The 23731-nt window shown below is 41.4% G+C and overlaps 1 protein-coding gene across 2 annotated transcripts in view; it reads right to left on the bottom strand.

Moving 5' to 3' along the window:
* slc20a2 (solute carrier family 20 member 2) overlaps positions 1-22887 on the bottom strand; it is a 93000-nt gene extending 70113 nt beyond the window's left edge. Inside the window, exon 1 of one of the 2 annotated variants that reach the window (XM_060840577.1) lies at positions 22661-22887. The gene's annotated coding sequence lies outside the window, so the exon portion shown is untranslated. The remainder of the gene's footprint in view (positions 1-22660) is intronic. The other variant, XM_060840568.1, reaches the window with a different exon arrangement.
* Between the last annotated feature and the right edge of the window lie 844 nt (positions 22888-23731).

Here is a 23731-nt window from a genome sequence, read left to right as displayed (position 1 = left end):
GTGGTGCCCAAAGGGATGTGGGTGCCCTTGTTCATGATTTGTGATAAACTAACAAATGCAGGTGCCACAAGCAATTAGGAATGTAAATACTATGTCAACCTTCATCACCAAGGTGATTGGAGTAGGTTTCCTGCTATAATTGTAAAGTGCCTTAGAGAGATTGTATAACACTGGGTTTGGCTGCACTGCATTTATTCTTTGGCAAGTCAATAACAAACAGCTGTACCAGATTAAATACTTGGGATTGCTGGGGAGAAGAAATTGAGGAAACTTGCTCATATCCTTGAGCTTAAGGAATGACTGTCTGTCTGCATCACCCTGAGTTTTGTCTCCAATGAGACAAAGTTTCCCTTGGTTGGGTAGTTTAGAACAAGGAAAGTAGTAGGACTTAAATTGGAGGGAGGAAGAATTTGTTTTTGGATTTCTCTACCACAGAGGACTGAATGCTCAACATCGCCTCTAGCAGCACACAAACAGGCCTGTTTAGACATTTTTGCCCTTCCCTACTAAAATAGTCTTCCCTTACAGGATCCATATTCTTTCTTTCCCATTCATTCATTCATTCATCCAGGTGCTGCTTTAATACTACTGTGGTGTGTGCTTTCAATACCTCCCCTGGCAGCACATTCCAGGCACTCCACACACTGGAAAAACTTGCTTTGCACATCTTAGAATTTCTCCCCCTCACCATGAACCTGTGTCCCCAATTAATTAACCCCTCCAACCTGGGATAGAGCCTCATACTTTGTCTATCCAAGCCAATCAAAATCTTTTAAACCTCCAATCAGGTTGCCCCTCAACCTCCTGCATTCTAGTGAAAAACCGATCCAGTCTATGCAACCTTCACAGCTAAAATTCCCCCATCCTGGGGCAACATCCTAAAACTTTTTCTGTACCCTGTCCAGAAGGATGTGGATGCTTTGGTAGTGTGGTGACCAGAACTGTATGGAATATTCCAAAGTATGGCCTAAAGTTCTATAAAGTTGCAGCACAAACTTGTCTACCCTTATACTTAATGCCCCTTACAATGAAGGCAAGCAAGCCATAGTCTCTTAAGCTACCTGATCTACCAGCACTGCCACCTTCAGTGATTGGTGGGCCTGCACACCTAGATCCCCCTGCATATCAAAATACCTAAGGGTTCTGTCATGGTGTATAATTTCCACCTGTAACTGACTTTTCAAAATTCATTACCTCATTTTTGCCTGAACTCAATGTCACTTTTTCTACCTATGCCTCTGACTGATCTATATCCTCCTGTATCTCTGACAATTCTCACTATCCACAACTTCAAATCTTTGTATCGTCCATGAACTTCTTTCTTAGACCAGTTGGTTTTCCTCCAAATAACTTTTATGTTGATCATGAACAGAGGTCCCAGCACTGATCCATATGGAATACCACAGTCCCAAGCATCCTTCCACCACTACCTTCAGTCTCCAATGACTAAGCCAGTTCTGTGTCCACCTTACCAACATCAACTGCTTTCCCCTCAATTATCCACTTTGTCCCTTCAAAAAAAAAGCTAGTGAGGCAAGACCTCTTCCCCACAAAGCCATGCATGAGACTCTCAGGCTTGTAATTTCTGGATTATCCCCATTACTCTTAAACACTGGGACAAATTGGCTATTCTACAGTCCTCTGGGGCCTCACCTGTGGTCCAAGACGAGACACAGATGTCTGTCAATGCTCCAGTAATTTGTTCTTTTGCCTCTCTATATTCTGGGACAGATCCCATCAGCACCCAGAGATTTAGCTATTTTTATAATGCAGAACACCTATCCTTTGTGACTTGGCTTAGAAATTCAAGGATCATCAACCAGATCTTCTCTTTTGGTGAATACCAACACAAAATATTCTTTTAGAACTTGGGGTACCATACAAAATGCCAGGTAAAAAGTATCCAGATGATCTGTCTATCTTAATGATGAGCTGAGGGATAAATATTAAATCATGTCTTAGTGACAGTCAGGCAAGAAACTTCACATTGCACCCAGAAAGCCACACCCCTCTTCACAGTAAAACAGCAGCTTTTTAAGATTGCAAAAGATTAATGGCACTCCATCTCTGGAGAATATCCAGTGACTCAGGAACAAAATTTAAAATTCAGATTTGATTCAGTTATTTTCCCTGTTACTCAGTGCAAATCATTATTCTCAAGAACAAATGACTATTCTCTGCCAATATTTGTGAGCATTAGTCAAGGACACAGTCTATTAGGTGGAAAAAAAAATCCACACAATAAGAAGCTTTCAAACTTCAGTGAAGAGGGTGTAGAGCAGTTAATCTAACTCTGGAATTTCTGTAAGAAAAAAAACAATGAACATTGGAAGAAAAATATTGTATTCTAGAATGTTCCAGGATGTCAGTGATTTAGAGTTTTGCACAAAACATACAAAACAGTAGCTGCCCAGCTTAACAAAATACTACTCCAAGTATAGGAAAGATTGAGGGGTAAACAAAGGGTCAACTGTTTTCTAATATTCCTACTAAAAGCAATCTCATTTTAAATCGAAAGCACACACTGCAAATTGTCACAATTTTAAAGTGTTCAGAAATGTGCATACCCATCCTACTTTCCCTTACCCAGAATTAGTAGACAGTATATTAAAAAAATCAAAAGTTTATTCAGAAATCACTGTACCCATTCCCCACACACGACAGAAATCTGGAACTTCAAAAAAATCCCAATTCCAGGTGACTGTACAAGACTGATGTGTTGGGTATGACTAGCAAAGAATATAATTCAATAGCATAGTTATGTTAGATCAGTCATTAATTTGCTAAATGGCAGAACAGAGTAGAGACACTAAATGGACTACTTACATTTCTAAGTCATACATTTTAGTCACCCCCCCCCCCGCTCTCCAAATGGAAATTGTAGTAGTAGTACTACAGGAGACTCCATGTTCATTACCCATGCCCCATCGCATTGGCTACTTTAACTAGAAATTCATGCCAAGCTCATGTTTGTTGACACAAGTATAGGAAATAAAAGTACAAACACATTGGGTGGGAAAATGCTGACTGGATGCACAAGTGGTGCTGGTGTAGAGTTAAAGATAGAAAGCTAAAAGAGATTTTAGTTTCAGTCATGCAACAGCTGCAGCCCATACTGCAGGATGAAGGGGGAAAACAAAATGCTGAACCAATTCAAAACCAACACTGATATGGGAGAATCCTAAAATGTATGGCCAACAGCACCACCCTGTGGTGGTACACAGTACTTCTGGAATTCCTTCCTCAAGTTCTTCCCATTCTCCACTTTAGAGAGCTGTTGTTTAAAAACAACTTAGTCACCTGTGCCCAAGACATTTAGCAATTTATTTTGGTCTTGTTCATTCTCCAAAGCCTTCAGGAACATTTTTATTCCCTTTTAAAGAGGTGCTAAATCAATGCAAGTCTTATTGACACTACTTTTAATGAGTGTCTGCAATTTAGAATGAAGTGATTTAGATTCCTCATTATGTAACTTCTGACTAAAGTTTCTTCTGGCTTTTGATAAATTGTAGATTTCTCTGGAGATACGAATGACTCAAGTTGTCGCAACACACAAATCTTTCTTCCCTTAATGCTCCCACCCCCAAAATTGGCAGACATTTCATTTGCTTGGACTATTTCAGGCTAGGTTCAAAAATAACCAGCCACATGAAACAGAGACAAATTCCTAGAAGGAATGCAAAACCCAGTAAGTCCTAATCATCTCACTAGTTTGAGTGGTAGCAAGAGTTGTGTTTTTTAAAAAAGCTCAAATGCAACTTGCACTCAAAGCAGTGTTAACCTGTCTAAAGTGCAAATCTAAAAGCCTTTGATAGCAAGCCATATAAAACAATATTTGGCCAAAGGTTTTAAAAAGGAGTAAATTTTACAAGAATGCAAGTGAATATTTAGACATGTGACAATTAGAAAAGATATTAGCTAGGAAAAAAGTTGGAGAGGTATTGTTGTTTCATGGTACAGAGAATCCCATTCAAGAAGCTTGATTAACAATTTTTGAAAATTGTTCACAGGGCTCAGATGTTGCTTGCTATAGGTAGAGTGAAATTTACTGCCCATCTCAAATTGTCATGAACTGCCTTGTCAAACTGTTTCAGTCATTTAAGGTCTAGGAAGACCCAGAATGCTGCCAAAGAATGGGTTCCAGGATTTTGACCCAGAGAAAGTGAAGAAATGGCAATATACGTCCAAGTAAACGTGTATGGCTTGGAATGGAACCAATAACGGAAACACCAAGTGTTTCTGTTGACCTTGTCCTAGCAGATGGTAGAGATTGTGGTTTGTAAAGGAAACATCTCTAGTTTGTGTACCCTGTAAATGATAACTGCATCAGTTGTGAAGGGAGTGAATGGGCTGTTGGTCAAGCAAGATGATGTCAAGCTTAAGTGGTGTTGACACAGCTCTCAACTCAGCATGAGAGCTGTATTTCAATCACCATTCCTTACTGCAAGATGGATAGACTTTGGGGAGTCAATGAGAAGGTCTACTCAGAGTTCCCAGCCTTTGACCTGCTCTATAGCCATAGTATTTGTATGGCTGATCTAGTTTCATTTTCAGTAACTCCTAGGATCATGGCAGTGTCATAGGGTAATTGTTGAGTTGCTCTTGGAGAAAGTCACTGATCGGCACATGTGGGACTTGCTGCTCATTATAACCAAAATCAGAAATGTTGTCCACCTTTTTGCTGTGTTTAAATTAACTGCTTCAGTAACTGGGGAGTTTTGAATTGTTGAACACCCCTACTTTAGGCCTAATAGAGGGGGGGGAAAAAAATCATTGAATCAGATAAAGGTAGTTGGGCCTAGAAACTTCGAGGAACTCAATAGGGTTATTTTGGTGCAGTTGTAGCATCCCTCTGAGCCAGGAGCCCCAAGTTTAAACCCCACCTGCTCCAGAGATAGTAACATCACTGTATTGATCACAAAAAAATCCAGCCCAGTGAACAACTCCTGTGGTTACAATTACAAACTTCCAACAACCACTATCTTTTGTGATTGCATGACTCCAACTAGAAAGCAAATAGCAGAGTCTCTGTCCTATTGACGTCAGTTTTGTGACGGCTCCCAGAATTTTTGGTTCATGTTTGTATTAAGGCTGTAAAGGGATTAAGAACCAAGTGACCCAAGCAGAACCCAAAATGAGTGCCAGTGTAGAGGTTACTAAACAAGTGCTGTGAGATAGCACTGAACTGGTTGACAACAATCGCTTTACTTATGATTGTTGTCAGTTAGCTTGGATTTGTCCAGTTTTGTGTAAAGCACATTGGCATCTACCCAATAATGTGGAAAGTTGCCCAGAGTCTGTAGCTACACTAGAACAGCATAGCTAGGGGTATGTGTACGTTGCTGGAAAAGCACAGCAAGTCAGACAGCATCCAAGCAGAGGAAAATCAATGTTTCAGGCCAGAGCCCTTCATCAGGAAAGAGGTATGGCTAGTTCTGGAGCACAAGTCTTCAGCATAATCACTGAATTGTCAAGACAAACTCCCACTGCCTCCAGCCCTTTCTTGGCATCATGGAGTGCATCAATTTAGCTGAAGGCTGGCACCTGCAATATGGAGAACCTCAGACCACCATGATCCACCTGACACTTCTGCCTAAAGACATACCTCAGCTTTTGTATGAAGGTGGTGGGCTCACCCATCAGAGGGTCACAATGTTTGTAGAGGCCTACTCCTTCAGTTGAGTTACTTAAATTGCTCACAACCATACAAGAGCAGATTTTGTAGGACTACCAACCTTAGATCTGGTGCATTGGTTGTGAAATTGTTCAGCTGTGTATATTGAATGCTGTTTGCCATGTCCTGTATTGTTTCACACAATGTTGATACCTCAGTTTAGCTATGTCAGTTGCTGATCCAGGCAAGCTCTCCTGCACTTTTCAATAAGCCAAGGTCACTCTGTTGGCTTGATGTAGGAGTAGGGAATACAAGTCAAGAGGTTACAGATTGTAGCTGAGATGAGAAATGACAAAGGCAAGTGGCATGTGGAAGTGGCGTACAGATACCTAAACAAGAGGTGTACAGAAAAGAATAATAATATCTAGTCAGAAAGGCATGACTATAATCATGGGTGATTTTTAATCTCCATATCAACTTAAAAACTTTGAAAAAGGACGAGTTCAAAGGATACTCAGTTTCTTGGAGCAGCTTGTTCTAGAACTAAACAGACAATGTGTTTAAGCTTAGTGTTGTGTAATGGGACAGGATTAATTAAGGAGCTCAGAGTTAAGACACCCCTAGTAGCTGCAACCATAATAGGACTGAATTTGACATTCATATAGAAGAGTCAACCCAAGACTAGTATTTTAAAGTTTGAGCATAAAAGCAGACTAGCTAATGTAGAGTCTCAAACAAATTAGGGATTAGGTCAATAGAGATGCCATGGCAAACAGTTAAGAGGACCTGAGTATATAGAATAGATACATTCTGAACAAGAAAAAAAATCCAAAAGGGAGAACCCAGTATCAATTTATCAGGGATTATCACTTAACTTTGATGAAAAAGTGTAAAATTGCACAAAGACGGGTGGCAGGTCAGAAGATTAGATAACATTTTAGAGGGGAAAAACGTGTACAGAATGTGCTCATTTTAAAATAGATGTTTTATATAAAACATGTCCCATGATCCTATAAGATGACCACATTAAATAAAATGTGGAGATTCCAGATGAATTAAGTATTTTTGCATCTGTTTTTAAATGTAGAACATACCCCTAACATCCCAGAAAGAGCTATAAATCAAGAAATGAGGGGAAGGAACTTGGGAGAACTCAATTACAAATTAAGTGGTACTGAACAAACTTTTGGTGTGGAGTTAAGTGCCTAGTCCAGATGGACATTATCCTAGGATCTTAAAAGAAATGGCTGTAGGATGCAAGGGAACAATTTACCCATTTTAAACACTTTTTTACACTTCAGAATTTTAACTAGTGGATTTATTTTAGTTTGTGCACGAGTTGTTAAATTATTCACTTGTCAGTATTACTGAAGGTCTTTCTGGAGCCATAACTTTCTTTTAATAAAAAATAATAATGGGGTTTTGTTTGCACTGGAAGAGTTGAAACAGCTGAAAGTGTTGCTAGAAAAGCGCAGCAGGTCAGGCAGCATCCAAGGAACAGGAGATTCGATGTTTCGGGCATGGGCCCTTCATCAGGAAGGGCTTATGCCCAAAACGTCGAATCTCCTGTTCCTTGGATGCTGCCTGACCTGCTGCGCTTTTCCAGCAACACTTTCAGCTCTGATCTCCAGCATCTGCAGACCTCACTTTCTCCTCGAAGTTGAAACAGACCAAGTATATTGAGCAGGATTAATTCTCTTTGTGTTTAGAAGGAACAGTTTTTGTTTAAGGAAAATACCCATAATTTGGAAAGACTAGTTCAATTCAGAGGCCTGGGCTAAAATTATACTCATGATCGACAGACTGGAGTTGGTTCAGAAGCAAGTTAGAAAATAGGTTTCCTTAGTATTAAGGGTTTAATGTCAAAGTTCCATATACCAGACCGTTTGGTTGGAAGTGTTTGGGTTATTTGACGTCAATAAAATTTTACACTCAATTGTGTAACTAATCAATTAAAGAATTGAAGAAAAAAGTCAAGTGAAATCTAAAGATGTGATACAGAAGCAAACTGTCTGGTATTTGAGTAAAGTGATAGTGGTGGGACAGATGAGGTTGTATTTTTTGTAATTTGAAATCTTTCACATTGTGTTCTATTTTGTCTTTTCTTTAGCATAATAAACTTCTTTTGTTTTAACCAAAGCTGCAGCATAACGTGTGTTTCAGTGAAGTAGCCCTTTGTTAAAGAAAAATGATTTATCAAGCCAGATTTCAGCCCGAGGATCAAGCTTGTCAGACGTACAGCATGGAAACAGACCCTTCCATCAAACCCACCCATGCCGACCAGATATCCCAACCCAATCTAGATAGAGCCTGTAATAACAATGGGGCTAATAACTTCAGAGATAACTGCTGCACTGGTTTCAGATTTCTAAAACTCCCTAGATTCAGGGGAAGCCCATTAGACCGCACAATAGCAGAAGTAACTCTTATTCAAAAAGGGATAAAGACAAAGTAAGGCAATACAGGACAGTTAGCTTAACACTTGTCATAAAGTCTTTCAAAGCTATTATTAAAAGACATCGTAGCATTATTGCATTGGGGCAAAGTCCACATGGTTTTCTGAAAGGGAAAGCAGGTTAAACAAAAATTGAGTCAGTTGTAGTTGGAGTCATTAGAAATTAGACAGGTGACGTGAATAAGGGGCAACTGAAAAATATATTAAACTTGGATTTCCAGAAGGCATTTGGTAAGATGTCACATCAAAAAGGCTATTAGAAAATGCAAGAACTCAAGATGTAGGGGATAACACACTGGTGTGGATAGAATATTGGTTGGCTCACAGTAAACAGTAGACATTAACACTGGCAAGATGTAACTGGTGGCATGTCTGATGACACAGTAAGGCATGAAAGCAAGCTGTGAAGAGGACATAAAAGGAAGGCTACAAAAAAGGGATAAAAACAAACAGGTTAGGTAAAAGGGCAAAGATCTGACAAGTGGAGTACAATGTGGGGAAACAGAAATTGTCTGTCTATTTTGGCAGAAAAAGGAAAGTGGAGTTCACAAGAGTTTTGGGATCAAGAGTGTGATGCTGGAAAAACAAAGGAGGTCAGGCAGCATCAGGAGCAGGGAAAAAAAAAGACATTTTGGGCAAAAGCCTGTGTTTTGGGCAAAATGATTCTCCAGCTCCTCTGCTGCCTGACCTGCTGTGCTTTTCCAGCATCACACTAAGACTCTGATCTCACCTTTTTCAGAGTTGAGATGCAGAGGAATTCTAGTACATGAATTGCAAAAAGGTGGGTGCTACAAGTAGTGAGGAAAACTCTTGTTATCATGAATGGAACAGGAATACCAAATTAGGGAGGTTATGTCAGTTATATAGTACATTGGTGTGGCTGGATGTGGAATACAGTGCATAATATTGCTTACCTTAAGGAGAGATGTCTCCTTGGTTTTGATACAGTGCGAAAGTTCCATTCTTGTGCAATTGCGCCTAAGAAAATCATGCAATAGCAGCACAATTTAAACTAATGGGACCGGAATCACATTATAGCCAAATGTACAGGTAAAGGAAGTGTTCCACCAATATATATTCTTCAATCATGTTAAAGCAAACTTAATGTTGAAGAAACACACATTATAGCAGAACTGATTGTATGTTGTGATGGAGGCAGTTCAAGGTTCACTAGATAATAGAATGTTTAGGAGGGAGGAAGAGTTGAGGAAAGATTGGACAGGCTTGGGTGGTATCCACTGGAGTTCACTTCAATCAAAACAAGAGTTTTTGACAGGGTCAATGCAAAGAGGTTTTCTTGCAAGAAAGAATCTGGACCTAGAGGTCATTCTGTTTAAAACAGACAAAACAAGTTTTTTAAGAAGATGACGAGTCTTTGGAATTTTCATCCAGAGAAAGGTGATAAAAGCAGAGTACAATATTATTTTTAAGGTGAGGTAGATGGGAATGTGGAGTGGTGGTTACAATCAGATCATCCATTAACTTATTGGAAAATGGAACAGACTCGGACTAAATCGCCTCCTCCCAACAATGTATGTACAAACAAACTTCCAGAACTCTAGAGCCTTAGCAGCTGATAACACAGCCATCAATTGTGAAGTGATTTGAAATTGGAGCTCTATTTTAATTCTGAAAGGGTTTTGTAGGAAAAGGAGTTGAGTGATGGGACAGCAGGAGAGAGATATGGCAGTCAAATCAGAACTTAAATTTTTAAAGTATGAAAGAATGAGGAGCCAAACAGTAAACTCAAAGGAAATGAACGTGTCCACATCAACCCTCCAAAGAGTAACCCACCCAGACTCATTCTCCCCTCCCATATTTACCCCTGACTAATGTACCTGACACTATGGGCAATTTAGCATGGCCAGTTCACCTGACCAGTAGATCATTGGATTGTAGGAGGAAACCCATGCAGATGGGAAGAATGTGCAAACTTCTTATAGGCAGTTGCCCGTGGGAATTGAACAGTGTGGGGAAACCAGCCAGAAACATGTTGGAATAGACAAATTAAGCTAACAACATATGTATGATGGCATTAATAACAGACCAGTGAAGACAATGATCAACTCGGGTGATGTCAAGGTCTGCAGATGCTGGAGATCAGAGCTGAAAATGTGTTGCTGGTTAAAGCACAGCAGGTCAGGCAGCATCCAAGGAACAGGAAATTCAATGTTTCGGGCCAGAGCCCTTCATCAAGTGGCCTTGTGATGGTAAAACATATGGTTGAAAATTCACCAAGGTAAACAACTGGTGAAAAGACTGTCTGTCTGTCTATTTACCCCTATCCATGCTCCTCAATTTTGTAAACTTTTATAAGGTCACCCCCTCAGCCTCTGATGCTCCAGGGAAAACAGCCCCAGTCTGTTCAGCCTCTCCCTATAGCTCCAATCTCTCATCATACAGAAGCCCTACAGTCCTCAGACTATGGTGACTTCACCCTTTTACTCAAATAGTAATAAAGCAATCCCATATAATGGCTCAATTTCTTAGTAATAATTAATTTTTTTTTATATACTTGCAACAAAAAGGTTTCCTTTCATATGGCTAATATGTAACTAAGTAATACTACTTTGGTGCTTCATAGAAGTGCAAACATCAAACCATAAAGGCTGACACCAAGCCTTCAGGACCAGGTGGCAACAACAACTTGATCAAAGGAAGTTAGGTAGGTTTTAAACAAGAATATACCAGAAAAGATTCCAGGAGCAATTTACAAAGCTTGGGGCAGAGGTGCTAAAGACAGTTGCTAAATTAAGGGATTAAAGGATTTGACCACAAGGGTAAGAATGTTTCAGTCCAAAGACTATTTGCAATAAAATCTGTGAACAAGGTTGACAGATTAAATGAGATATGGGATACAGGCAGATGAGTTCGAGGTATGCTGAATTTCATAGCAGGGACGAAATGGAAGATAAGTCTACTTAAGAAGACAGCAATGTAACAAGTCCATAAGGTAACATATAGGGGAGCAAAGCAGGCAAGGTAGGGAAAAAAGTGATGACCTAGATGCCTTTGCAGAGAATTTGAAAGACAGTTGGGTGTTTCCACCATTTTTCTATCAGCATCTCTACAAAGATAGAGACTAGCATTCTATGTAGAGCACAAACTGCATTAGAACATCTAAATGAAGACTTAAGCCAAAACTGTTCAGATGCTAACAGGCACACTAGTTTTAACAGTAACATTTTCCATTTTGTCGCAATCTTATTATCAAGCCTTGGATTCACCCACAATACTAAATATTGGGGCCACTTTACTACAATGCTTATGATAGCCACTTCAGAAAATAGAAGCTAATTAAGAACATAGAAGTTGTAGGCAATTTAGCCCTCAAACTGTACCACAAGATAGTGTTGAACAGGTATCTTTAGATTCTTGTTAGGCAAGGGAGTAAATGTACTTTCGTTTAAGTATTCAATTACCCTACTCCACCACATTCTGAAGCAGAAAAGTTCCATAATTGCACAAACTTCAATTCTTTCTTTTTTCAGTCCTAAAAAAGCAATCTAACTTTCAAACAACGTCCCAAATCCTGGACTCCAGGGGAATTTCCACATCTCAAAGGGCATTCAGGATCTTGTGTACTTCCATCAAGTCACCACTGATTCTTCCTTCAAAGTGGAGTCGCAGGTAGATAAGATAATGAAGGTGTTTGGTATGCTTTCCTTTACTAAACAAAGTATGGAGTACAGGAGTTGGGAGGTTATGTTGTGGCTGTACAGGACATTGGTTAGGCCACGGTTGGAATATTGCATAAAATTCTGGTCTCTTTCCTGTCGGAAAGATGTTGTGAAACGTGAAAGGGTTCAGAAAAGATTTACAAGGACGTTGCCAGGGTTAGAGGGGATTTGAGCTACAGGAGAGGCTGAAGCTCTTTTCCCTGGAGCAGCGGAGGCTAAAAGGTGACCTCAGGTTTATAAAATAATGATGGGCATAGATAGGATAAATAGACAAGGTCTCTTCCATAGGGTGGAGTCCAGAACTAGAGGGCTTAGGTCTCTTATCTCTCCCCTCTCTCCCTAAACTTAACAGCAACTTAGATTGTACTGAGCAAAGAAAATACATCTAGAGAGCCATTCTAATTAGTTACTGGGATACAAATAATTATTCAAGCTATTTGTCACTACTTTCCTTCTATCCATTCCATACAGACTAAGTTTTGCAACTAACTTACATTTCCATTTTGGAAGTGAAAGGAATAACTATTTGCAAAAAAAAAATTCAAACAGCTTTATACAACAAATTCATGGGGATAACTTACAAGTATTGTACAGCAAGGTGTCCTCCTTAGGCAGAGGAATTTAAAAGATACAAAGCATTTTTTATTTCTTGCTATAACAATATATTTCTATTGACTTTAAAAAAAAGTCACAAACTGAAGTTCATCCAATGTTCCAGCCTATCCAGAATTACCACCTTAAAATCAGTAAGGTCACAATGTCCTATCTGTGTAGAGATCATAGCCAGACAAGTGACTGAAAGCACAAGTAGATTTGGAATATAGATGCAGCCATTAACTTTTGACAGACTATCCTCAATCCAGTAAATAATTTGGCAAATCCCAGAAATGAAACATTGAAAATAATGATACAATTAAGTGACAGTTTGTTACTGGACTAGTATTCCAGTACTTAAATTTTGATCCACACGGCAATTTGAATTGGAATTTTATTTCCATTAAAAATGGAACAATATAGACCTCATAATTTAACTTATCAAAGCTGAGAGGAAAATTCACACATGCAAGTCTGACTCTGATTTGACTCTGCTGCTAACCTCTGAAGTAGCCCAGCAAGTCAGTTTCTACCATATTAAACCACTACCAGGTCAACCAAATAGCTCACTATACCCTGTTCAGAACTACAAGATGTGCAATATTCCAAGAATGCCACCATCCAGAAAGAAACAAAAATAATGCAATTAATGTGTTACTATTTTGTTTTGACATCTGTCTGGAGGCACATGCAAATTCCACATCCACAGTTTAGACAAATTTTAAAAGGGACCTAATAGGCAACATCATCTTGCAGAGGGTGGTGTGTGTATGGAATGAGCTGCCAGAGGAAATGGCTGAATCTGGTACAATTACAACATTTAAAAAGGCATCTGGATGGGTATAGTAGAAGGATTTACAGGGATATGGACCAGGTGCTGGTAAATGGAACTAGATTGGGTTAGGGTATTTGGTAGTCATGGACAAGTTGGACTAAAGGGTCTGTTTCCATGTCTGACAGCAGACTGTCATTAATCGTAACATAAAAGAAAATTGGATTGTGTAAGAATCCAGAGCCGAGGAAGGCACTTGTATGTTAAAAGGAGTTGGAGAAACAGATATACAAAAAAAGGACAGGAAAGATCATCTAGCTATCACAAAGTATACAATTGAGCTTTATCTGAACACGTGAAATAGGAATGTTAGACAGCCAAACAGCTGCAAATCCATTCTGCCATTCAGGGAGGTCATGAATTCCTTGCATTTTAATTCTTCTCAGGATAGCACCCCATTGGCCATCTTGATAAAGTTAGTTTGTACAATCTGTTCTGCTATAACATGTATTCCTTCAAAGAAGATTTGGCTTTAATGCGATTTAAGAATCATTTGTAAAATGTAAACTTTTCTTACTTGCATTGGCTATAACATGATTCCAGGCCCATTAGTTTAAATGCTGTGGCTATAATGCCATTTTCTTATAACGTGAGATTGCACAAGAACAGAACTAGTGTATTATATCAGAACTGACATTAGCACAGTGAATCATGCTGAAACTCCTAGATTCCCCAAAATTCCACTTGCTTTCTGTGACTTCTTTTCTTCCTGACAGCTGCACATTTCCCCACTTTATACTCCAGCTGCCTTTTTGCTTGCTTCACTCAACCCACTGGCAAACTCCTTATGACTTAGCCTACTTTAACCATTTGTATCTTCCACAAGTTTCACTGGCATACCTTCACACCATTCAATGAAAATTGTGAAAAAGTTGAGGTCCCAGTATAGACCTTTGTACACTCACGCCTTGCCAATTAAGAGCTGTGCGCACGCTGTGTTTTCTCCTTTTTAATATAAATTTCTATTGCTGCTTCATCTTCTGATTATCCATGATTTTTCTAACTGCCCAGCTATAACCTTACATTCCCACATCTTTCCCCATGAAGGGCAGATGTCATGCTCACTCGCCCTACTTATAATTTGTTTACTGTCTCCCTTTTTGAATAGTGGAACCTTTCCTCAATTTATGCTGTCACTGCACAGTTATAATGCTTTTTAAACTTAAGTCTAATGCTCTCTAATGGATGGCAGGCCCTTCCTTCAGAATTGTCAGTGGGATGTATAATCTGAGTATTTTGAAATATCTTCTCAATGTCAGCTGCTGCATCTCTAATAACCTATCCTCTAGATCATTTTAGCTAGCTTGGTTTTCTTGCCCACATTGTTGCCCATCTGAAGTTAAAGTATTAGCATTAGACAGTTTTCTCCTTTCGACCAGGATGTAAAATTCAATTATATTGGGGTCATTGCTATGAAAGACTTTCTCTAAAGCTTATTAATGACTCCTATCACATAGCAAGATATATTCAAATCAGTTTTTGCAATCTGTTCAGTTCCAAATTGTGCTACTGTAAGAAATCTCAAGCATTCAATAACCTTTAGGCTACTGATTTTTCTTATTCGTTTGTAAATTAAAGTCTTAATGATCATTGCCATCCCTTTAATCACACTACTCAAAATTTCATCTTGCATGCAGTATCCTGCTTTGTGGTTAGTTAGGAGACTTCTTTCCTCCTCTATACCAATCAAAACTAACTGTCCTGATCTCTTGTAAACTTTTTTTTTTCCCTTTTTTTAACCAATGGTAGAGATGCAGAAACAAGTAAAGATGAAACTAAATAGGAACACTAGTTTAGAAATGAAGGTATTTGTGGACTGGAAGCCAGATTAGGTCAGTGAACTTAAATGCGTATACTGTTTAGTGACAGCCAGAAGCTTTCCCCAGTTGTTTGCTTACAACGTCAAATACTTGTGAAAGTTTAGGTCAGCCCCTTTACCTCTGAGGTACAAAAAAACTTGTGGGACCACTTTTCAATTCACTCCTTCCATAAAACAATTTTTTTATCACTAATGTGCTTAAGTACTTCAGAAATTGTTGTGAAATCAATTAAAGTTTAAGATCACTTATTTTCACTTTTGAAATTAATAAATTTACTTGTTTACTCTAATTTAATAGCATGTACATCCTTGTGCACAAACATGCAACTGATGGGATGACAGTTGCCCACTTGTACAGAACTCCAGAGCAAAGACTAAATATACCTTGAACAATTGAGTAAAGATATCTACAAAACATGAGTGACTGGGAGCTGTATACACTTTTTTAAAAAAGGAGATTGTGGCAGTAATTTAAAAATACAAAATGGAATTTCTACAAGTCTAATCAAACTGTAGAATCACTAAGTCAAAATAAGAACATGCGCAAGACTCTGAGGAGAGTTGACCACAAGACTTTAAAGTAATATCAGTGAAGCATACATGACAATCGCTTTCTACACTAAAAAATTCCAACACTCTTCACTTGAATGTTATCAAACAAATTAGACAAACATCAATGATATTAAGGCATGCGCTTTAAAAATGTTTCAGTAACAGTGAAATTAATTTTCACAGATGAATTACAAGAATCCATTCAGGACTATATTCTGGAACAATTTATATAACCAACAAGGAACAAGGGAACTTGGAAAGTTAGTGGTGATATATTGGGGACAGCCCATAGTGCAGTAGAGGTGTTGTTGGACATTAGAATATTTGAAGGTGGACAAATCTCCTGGTTCTGGCCAGATATCCAAGAACCCTGCAAGGGGCAAGAGAAGAAATTGTGGGGGGACTGGCTGATGTGTCTGTATCATTAGCCACAGAAGAGGTCCTGGAAGTGAATGTTCTGCCATTATTCAAGAGCTGCAAACAAAAAAGGACTGGGAACTATAGACCAGTAAACCTAACATCTGTGGTAGGTAAGTTACTCAAGATTCTCATAAGATTATAAATGGAAAGACTGTTTTGATTAGGAGTGGTCAGCAAGACTGTGTGGCAGATCATGCCTCACAAATTGAAGTTCTTTTGATAGAGGGACTGGACATAATCTATATGGATTTCAATGAGGCCTTTGATAAGATTGCACATGGTAGGCTGCTCTGAAAGGTTAGACCACATGGAATCTGGGGGAGCTGGCAAACTGGGACACATTCGGTTTGACAGTAGGAAGCAGAGGGTAGTAGTGGAAGGATGCATGCCAGGCTGGAGGCCTGTGACTAGTGGTGAGCTTCAATGGTTGATGCTAGGCCCATTGCCGTTTATTACTTAGATCACTGATTTGTTTGAGAATGTACAAGGCATGATTAATAAATTTGCAAATGACACTATAAAATAGGCAATATTGTGGGCAGAGGAAGGATCTTAAACTGCAGAACATGCTTGATCAGCTGTGGAGAAAGGGAGGACTGCAGATGCTGGAGGTCAGAACTGAAAATGTGTTGCTGGAAAAGCACAGCAGGTCAGGCAGCATCCAAGGAGCAGGAGAATCAACGTTTCAGGCATGAGCCCTTCAAGAATGAGGAAAGTGTGCCCAGCAGGCTAAGATAAAAGGTAGGGAGGGACTTGAGAAATGCAATAGGTGGAAGGAGGTTAAGGTGAGGGTGATAGGCTGGGGTGGGGGTGGAGAGGTCAGGAAGAAGATTGCAGGTTAGGAAGGTGGTGCTGAGTTTGAAGGTTAGGACTGAGACAAGGTGGGGGGGGGGAAAAAATGAGGAAACTGGAGACATCTGAGTTCATCCCTTGTGGTTGGAGGGTTCCTAGGTGGAAGATGAGGTGCTCTTCCTCCAGCTGTCATGTTGCTATGGTCTGGTGATGGAGGAGTCCAAGGACCTGCATGTCCTTGATGGAGTGGGAGGGGGAGCTGAAGTGTTGAGCCACGGGATGGTTGGGTTGGTTGGTCCAGGTGTCCCAGAGGTGTTCTCTGAAACGTTCCACAAGTAGGTGGCCCCTCTCCCAAATAGAGGAGGCCACCCTCCTTGATCAACTTGATCAGCTGTGGACCAAGAAATGGCAAGTGAAATTTAATATACAGAGGAACCGCTAATCCAGCATTCTATTATCCAGCAAGATCACAAGTCCTGACGCTTGGCTAAACTATTACCTGGCATTCAAATATCCAAAAAAAAACTCCCCACCAATGACCTTTGAATAATTGAGGTTCCTTTGTAGATATGTTGAAGTGTTGCATTTTGGAAAGTTGAATCCAAGTGGGACCACAAGTATAGTGGAATTGAGAGATCTTGAGTTTGGGCACACTGTTCTGAAAGTAGTCAGAAGTAAATGGCGCAGTGAAGGCAGCTTTTGGCACACTGGTTTTCATTGGTCAGAGTACAGAGTTATGGTGCAATTGTACAGGACATGGGTGAGGCTACACTGCGTAGTGTGTACAGTTTTGGTCACTTTGCTGTAGGAAGTATATTAAACTGGAAACAGTGCAGAAGAAATTTACAAGGACACTGCCAGGACCCAAGGCCCTGAGTTATAGGGAGAGGTTGGACAAGCTAGACACTTTTCTCTTTAAAGGAGACGGAGGGGGAAATCTAATAGAAGTATGAGATCAGAGGCAAGGATAGGGTGAATGCAGTCTTTTTTCCAGGATTGGGGAAAAAGGATAAAGGTAAGAGGGGAAAAAATAAATAGGAACCTGAGGGGCAACCTTTAAGAGGATGGTATACATAGAATGAGTTGCCAGCAAGTGACTGAGACAGATACATTAACAACACTTGAGGCATTTTGATAAACCCATGAATGGGAAAGGTTGAGAAGGATATGGGCCAAGTGCAGAAAAATGGGGTTAGTGTGGATGGACATTAGTTAGCATGGACCAGTCTGGGCTGAAGGGACTGTCTCCATGCTGTAGAACGGAATCTATAAGCCATACTGGATGTAGTGACAAGTGGTAACCCAGAATTAGTTAATATGATGACAATGTTCTGCAAATAGTGATCATAATATGACTGCATGATATTGAATCTGAAAGTGAATATTTGTATTAAAAAAAAATCGATTTAAGTGGCTATAGTAAAATAGGCTCTTCACAATTGGGTAAACAAAAATATTGGGACAATCAAATTCATAATCACAGGAACATATTCAGACTAATCACCTTTTTTAGACTTCAACCAGATGGAATTTTGCACACTATAGAACTGCATGGCTGAGAAGAATATAAATACCTCCACAACAATCTAAAGAACTCTATAAAACTAAACTACATAAACTAAGTGCTGAAGATACTAAAGACAGCTAATTATTCATCAAATAGGAGTCAGATTCATATCACAAACAGACCCTCACTCCAGCCAGTCCATGCCAACCGTAATCCAAAACTAAACTAGGCCCACACCTACTCTTAGCCCATATCTGTCTAAACATTTCTTATTCATGGACTTATTCAAATGTCTCAATGTTCTAACAGAACTTCCTTTTTGAAGTTCATTCCATAAACAAACCATTATATAAAAAAAAAATTGCCCCCCCCCCCATGTCCTTTTTTTAAAAAAAAGTCTTCCTCCTCTCTCCTTAATAATATGCCACCTAGTCACAGTCATAGATGTACAGCATGGAAACAGACCCTTCAATCCAACCTGTCCACACTGACCAGATATCTCATCCCAACCCAATCTAGTCCCACCTGCCAGCACCTGGCCCATATCCCTCCAAACCCTTCCTATTCATATATCCATTCAAATGCCTCTTAAAAATGTTGCAATGTACCAGCCTCCACCACAGCCTCTGGCAGCTCATTCCATACACATACCATCCTCTGCATGAAACAGTTGCCCCTTAGGTTTTTAAATACATCTTTCCCCTCTCATCCTAAACCCATGCCCTCTAGTTCTGGACTCTCCGATCCCAGGGAAAAGACTGTCTGTCTATTTATCCTATCCATGCCCCTCAAATTTGTAAACCTCCAAGGTCACCCCTCAGCCTCTGACACTCCAGGGAAAACAGCCTGTTCAGCCTCTCCCTATAGTTCAAATTTCCCCCAACCCTGGCAACATCCTTAAATCTTTTCTGAACCCTTTCAAGTTTCACAACATCTTTCAGATAGGAAGGAGACCAGAATTGCACACAATATTCCAACAGTGGCCTAACCAATGTCCTGTACAGCCACATGACCTCCCAACTCCTGTACTCAACACTCTGACCAATGAAGGAAAGCATACCAAACACCACCTTCACTATCTACGTGCGATTCCACTTTCAAGAAGCTATGAACCTGCACTCAAAGGTCTTTGTTCAGCAACATTCCCTAGGACCTTAGCAAGACTTATACACATAATGGTAAGATTTGCTTTCCCAAAATACAGTACCTTCCATTTATCTGAATTAAACTCCATCTGCCACTTCCCAGCCCATCTGGTCCAGTTCTTGCTGTATCCAGAGGTAACCCTCTTCACTGTCCACTACACCTCCAATTTTGATGTCATCTGCAAACTTATGCTCTCATCCAAATCACTTATGTAAATGACAAGTAGAGGGCCCAGCACTGATCTTTGTGGCACTCCACTGGTCAAAAGCCTCCAATGTGAAAAACCACCACCACCCTCTGTCTTCTACCTTTGAACGAGTTCCATATCCAAATGGCTAGTTCTCCCTGTATTCCATGAGATCTCACCTTGCTAATCAGTCTCCCATGGGGAATGTTGTCAAACACTTTACTGAGGTCCATATAGATCACATCTACTGCTCTGCCCTCAATCTTCTTTGTTACTTCAAAAAACTCAATCAAGTTTGAAAGACATTACTTCCCACACACAAAGCCATGTTGACTACCCCATATCAGTCTTTACCTTTCCAAATACATGTACATCCTGTCCCTCAGGATTCCCTCCAACAACTTGCCCAGCACCAAGGTCAGGCTCACCGGTCAATAGTTCCCTGGCTTATCTTTACCGCCCTTCTTAAATAGTGGCACCACGTTTGCCAACCTCTAGTCTTCCAGCACCTCACCTGTGACTATCGATGGTACAAATTTCTCAGCAAGAGGCCCAGCAATCACTTCTGTAGCTTCCCACAATTCTCAGGTACACCTGATCAAATCCTGGGGATTTATCCATCTTTAATTGTTTCAAGACATCCAACACTTCCTCCTCTAATCTGGACATTTTGCAAGATGTCACCATTTATTTCCGTACAGTCTATATCTTCCATATCCTTTTCCACAGTAAATACTGATGCAAAATATTCATTTAGTATCTTCCCCCATTTTCTGTGGCTCCACACAAAGGCCACCTTGCTGATCTTTTGAGGGGCTCTATTCTCTCCCTAGTTACCCTTTGTCCTTAAATATATTTATAAAATCCCTTTGGATTCTTGCCCCCCCCCCCCCCCCAGGAAAAAGCACTTGCCACTGACCTTAGCTTATACCCCCCTCATGATTTTATAAACCTCCTATTAAAGGGGACTTTGAAGTGTAGCAGATTAATGAGAAAAGTCCCAGCCTATTCAACCTTGCCCCATACCTCAAACCCTCCATTCCCAAAACATCTTGGTAAGTCTCTTTCTCCAGTTTAATAACATCCTTCCTGTAAGAGGGCAGCCAAAAGTAGATGCAGTACTCTAGAACAGGCCTCACCAACATCTTTTACACACATCATGGCATCCCAACTCCTATACTCAATGAAGGCAAGCATGCTAAACACCTTAACCAGCCTGCCCATATTTGACCCAAATTTCAAAGAATCATGTACCTAAACACCTAGGTTTCGCTGTTCCATAACACTACCAAGTCCCAACTTTTAACTGTACAAGTCTTGCCCTCGTTTTACTCTTCAGAAGACCGATCAGATCTGAAGACTGCAAAGGATTTAAGGTATTGTTTTAATTCTAGACTTCCTACATCTACAGCATTTTGCTTTTATTGCAGACTTCTGGTTAGAGTTTAGCTGAACACCATGCACATAGTATCCTAAATATCTAAAGTAAATAATAGCATGTGCCCAAACATTAGATTAGATGAGATTACTTAACTTAGTGTGGAAAGAGACCCTTCAGCCCAACAAGTCCACACCAACCCTCTGAAGAGCAACCCATCCCTACCCATTCCCCTATCACTACGGGCAATTTAGCATGGCCAATTCACCTAACCTGCACACTTGGACTGTGGGAAGAAACCGGAGCACCTGGAGGAAACCCACACAATGTGCAAACGCCACACAGTTGCCCGAGGCAGGACTTGAACCTGCATCTCTAGCATTGAGGCAGCAGTGCTAACCACTGTCACCATGTCGCAAGTGACTCAAATACTCTGAGTTAACAAAACTTATCTTCCTAAACATGCAGAATATTGCTTGCAGATCTTAATGATAAAACACATGGCAAGCAGTACTGCAGGTTGGGAGCAAAGGGTTGTACTCACTGTTTGGTCCATTTCTGGTTAAAAGCCAGGTGTAACTCAGGGTGGGAAGCACTATAGCAATCAGGCATGAATGGATAAAGCACAATGATTCAGCTGAAGCTTTACCACAGCCATTGGTACCTGACCACCTAAAGACCTCATCTCAATGTACCAGGGGCTGTCGACCCACAGGTTGTCTTAGAGTGGCCCTTAACTGCCAGTGATGCAGGAGAGGTCAACCTTGGAGTCTTTCCACCTAAAATGGAAATTCCAGCAGAAGCAGGAAGGCATGGAGTTGACCATTTTCTCTCACCTCTTTCCCCGCCCCCCCTGTGGGGAGGGGGAGTTAAGGAAAAGAGCTGCAGGGCTTGCCAGAAGTAGCAGGCGGGAGAGTGGCAGTTGTGGGGGTGGGGAGCTGCGGTGGTCAGTGTCACGCGCAGATAGATGGCGGGGGGGGGGTTGAATTAAGTGCGCGCGGTCACGCAGCATTTGTGCGGGTTGTCAACGCCGACACGCGCCGGGGTGGCGTCAAAGTCGCAGGCGGGAATGGCCAGCGCCACGCGCGGACACTCGGCTCAAAACCGCACGAGGAAGTGTCTGGGGGTTGTTGGCTAACGTCGCGCGCGGTTACGGGATTGGGTGCTTTTGGGGTTGAAAGGACCAATGTTGCGGGCTCCCGCGGGCCGCGCTCCCGTCACCCAATGTGTACAATGGTGGTGGTGGTGGTGGTGTGGGGGCGGGGCGGCGGTGGAGTTCTGCGTTGGTGTGGAGCGCGGGCCCGGCGCACATGGGGCAGGTGAAGCTCGCGCTTCCCCCCTGTGCAGCCGGTCACCTCGGTCGGTGTAAACACGGAGCCGTGCCTCATTTGGAGCGAGGGGTCACTGGGTCATCTCGCGCTCTCCCCCCCCCCCCCCCCCCACACAAAAAAAAAACCGATCGTCAACGGACTGAGGAAAACGGAGCAACAATCCCGGGGAGGGGGTGAAGCGACTCGCCGGAGCACGGAGGGGTTTACAATCTCCACCCACCGACACCGGAGTGCGGCCGCGAAGAGGTGACCCCCCCCCTCGCCCCTCTACGACGAGGTAAAAGGAAACAAAACAAGAACAAGATAAGTTTCATTCAACAAACTTGGCGGCGCCTGGGGCCTCGGTCACTCACCCCCCCGCAAATGCCAGAACCGTTCCCCAACAAGCGATGTCTTGTCCCGCGCTCGTCCTGTCTGCGTGAGCCGGCGGCCTTCCCGGGGAAGGGGGGGGGGGAACAGGGATGTTTCTCCGCTCACGGCAGGTTCGGTCTGAGTGAGATGCCGGCCTCCGGGATGATCTACACCGCCATGTTAACCCGAGTGCGAGCAGGAGGGAGCGGCTCTTTATAGCAGCTGGCTGTGTGGGTGGGGGGAGGGAAGGAGGAGCGGCCACTCGGTGTCCTGTGGGTGGGAACGACGGATCTCTCTCCCTCTCACGGACAGACAAGTGCTCATTTACTCAGAAAGGAGAAGCACCCTTCCCCTCTTCCTTCTCTAATGCACACTGCACTCTGACTTGTGCAAACCCTCACACCGGTATTTGTCAGGAGTATCGGCTAAAGCATAAACTCACTGCTGGAACAACACACACACACACCTGCTGTATCCGCACCACATTCAGCACCAATTGGGAATACCCCAGCTCCAACATCATTTCACCGTTGAAGGTATTGTAGAAATATTGCAAGTTGTTGTGCCAGCTGCCGCATCATAGCCAGTGACTCATAACCCGACCTTATTTACAAACATCAACTCCAATCATTCCATTGACGCCAGGATCAAAAATATCAGAAACGCCAGCAGCCATTCCAGTCGCATCGGATCTACACACATTCTTTTGCTTTAAAAAATGCTGTAAATAATCATGCTACAAGTAATCACTAACAGCGGCTCCAAACGTATGGTGCTACTTGGCTTAAGCCATACCAGAACCATCATTTCGCAAACCAATGTATTCTATGAGGTGAGCTAAGTCCAGCAGATGGATGCAGGTCTGGTACAAAATACATAAACTATTCTGAAGGGATTCTTTCGTGCAGAATGTCTCCTGATGTCACTGCCATAAGGTACTTAAGAGCCACGGCCAAAAAGAAACTAGAAATTCTGAAAGAATAGAAAAACTTAGCAAATCAGTTGGAATCTGTTGAGGCAAGGCAACCTGCATTAGTTGAGATCCCGAGAGTAGTGTGGCCATTTGAAACATT

The sequence above is a fragment of the Hemiscyllium ocellatum genome, chromosome 2 (genome assembly GCF_020745735.1).
Source record: "Hemiscyllium ocellatum isolate sHemOce1 chromosome 2, sHemOce1.pat.X.cur, whole genome shotgun sequence".
Taxonomy (NCBI): domain Eukaryota; kingdom Metazoa; phylum Chordata; class Chondrichthyes; order Orectolobiformes; family Hemiscylliidae; genus Hemiscyllium; species Hemiscyllium ocellatum.
This window is presented reverse-complemented; position numbering and strand designations above follow the sequence as displayed.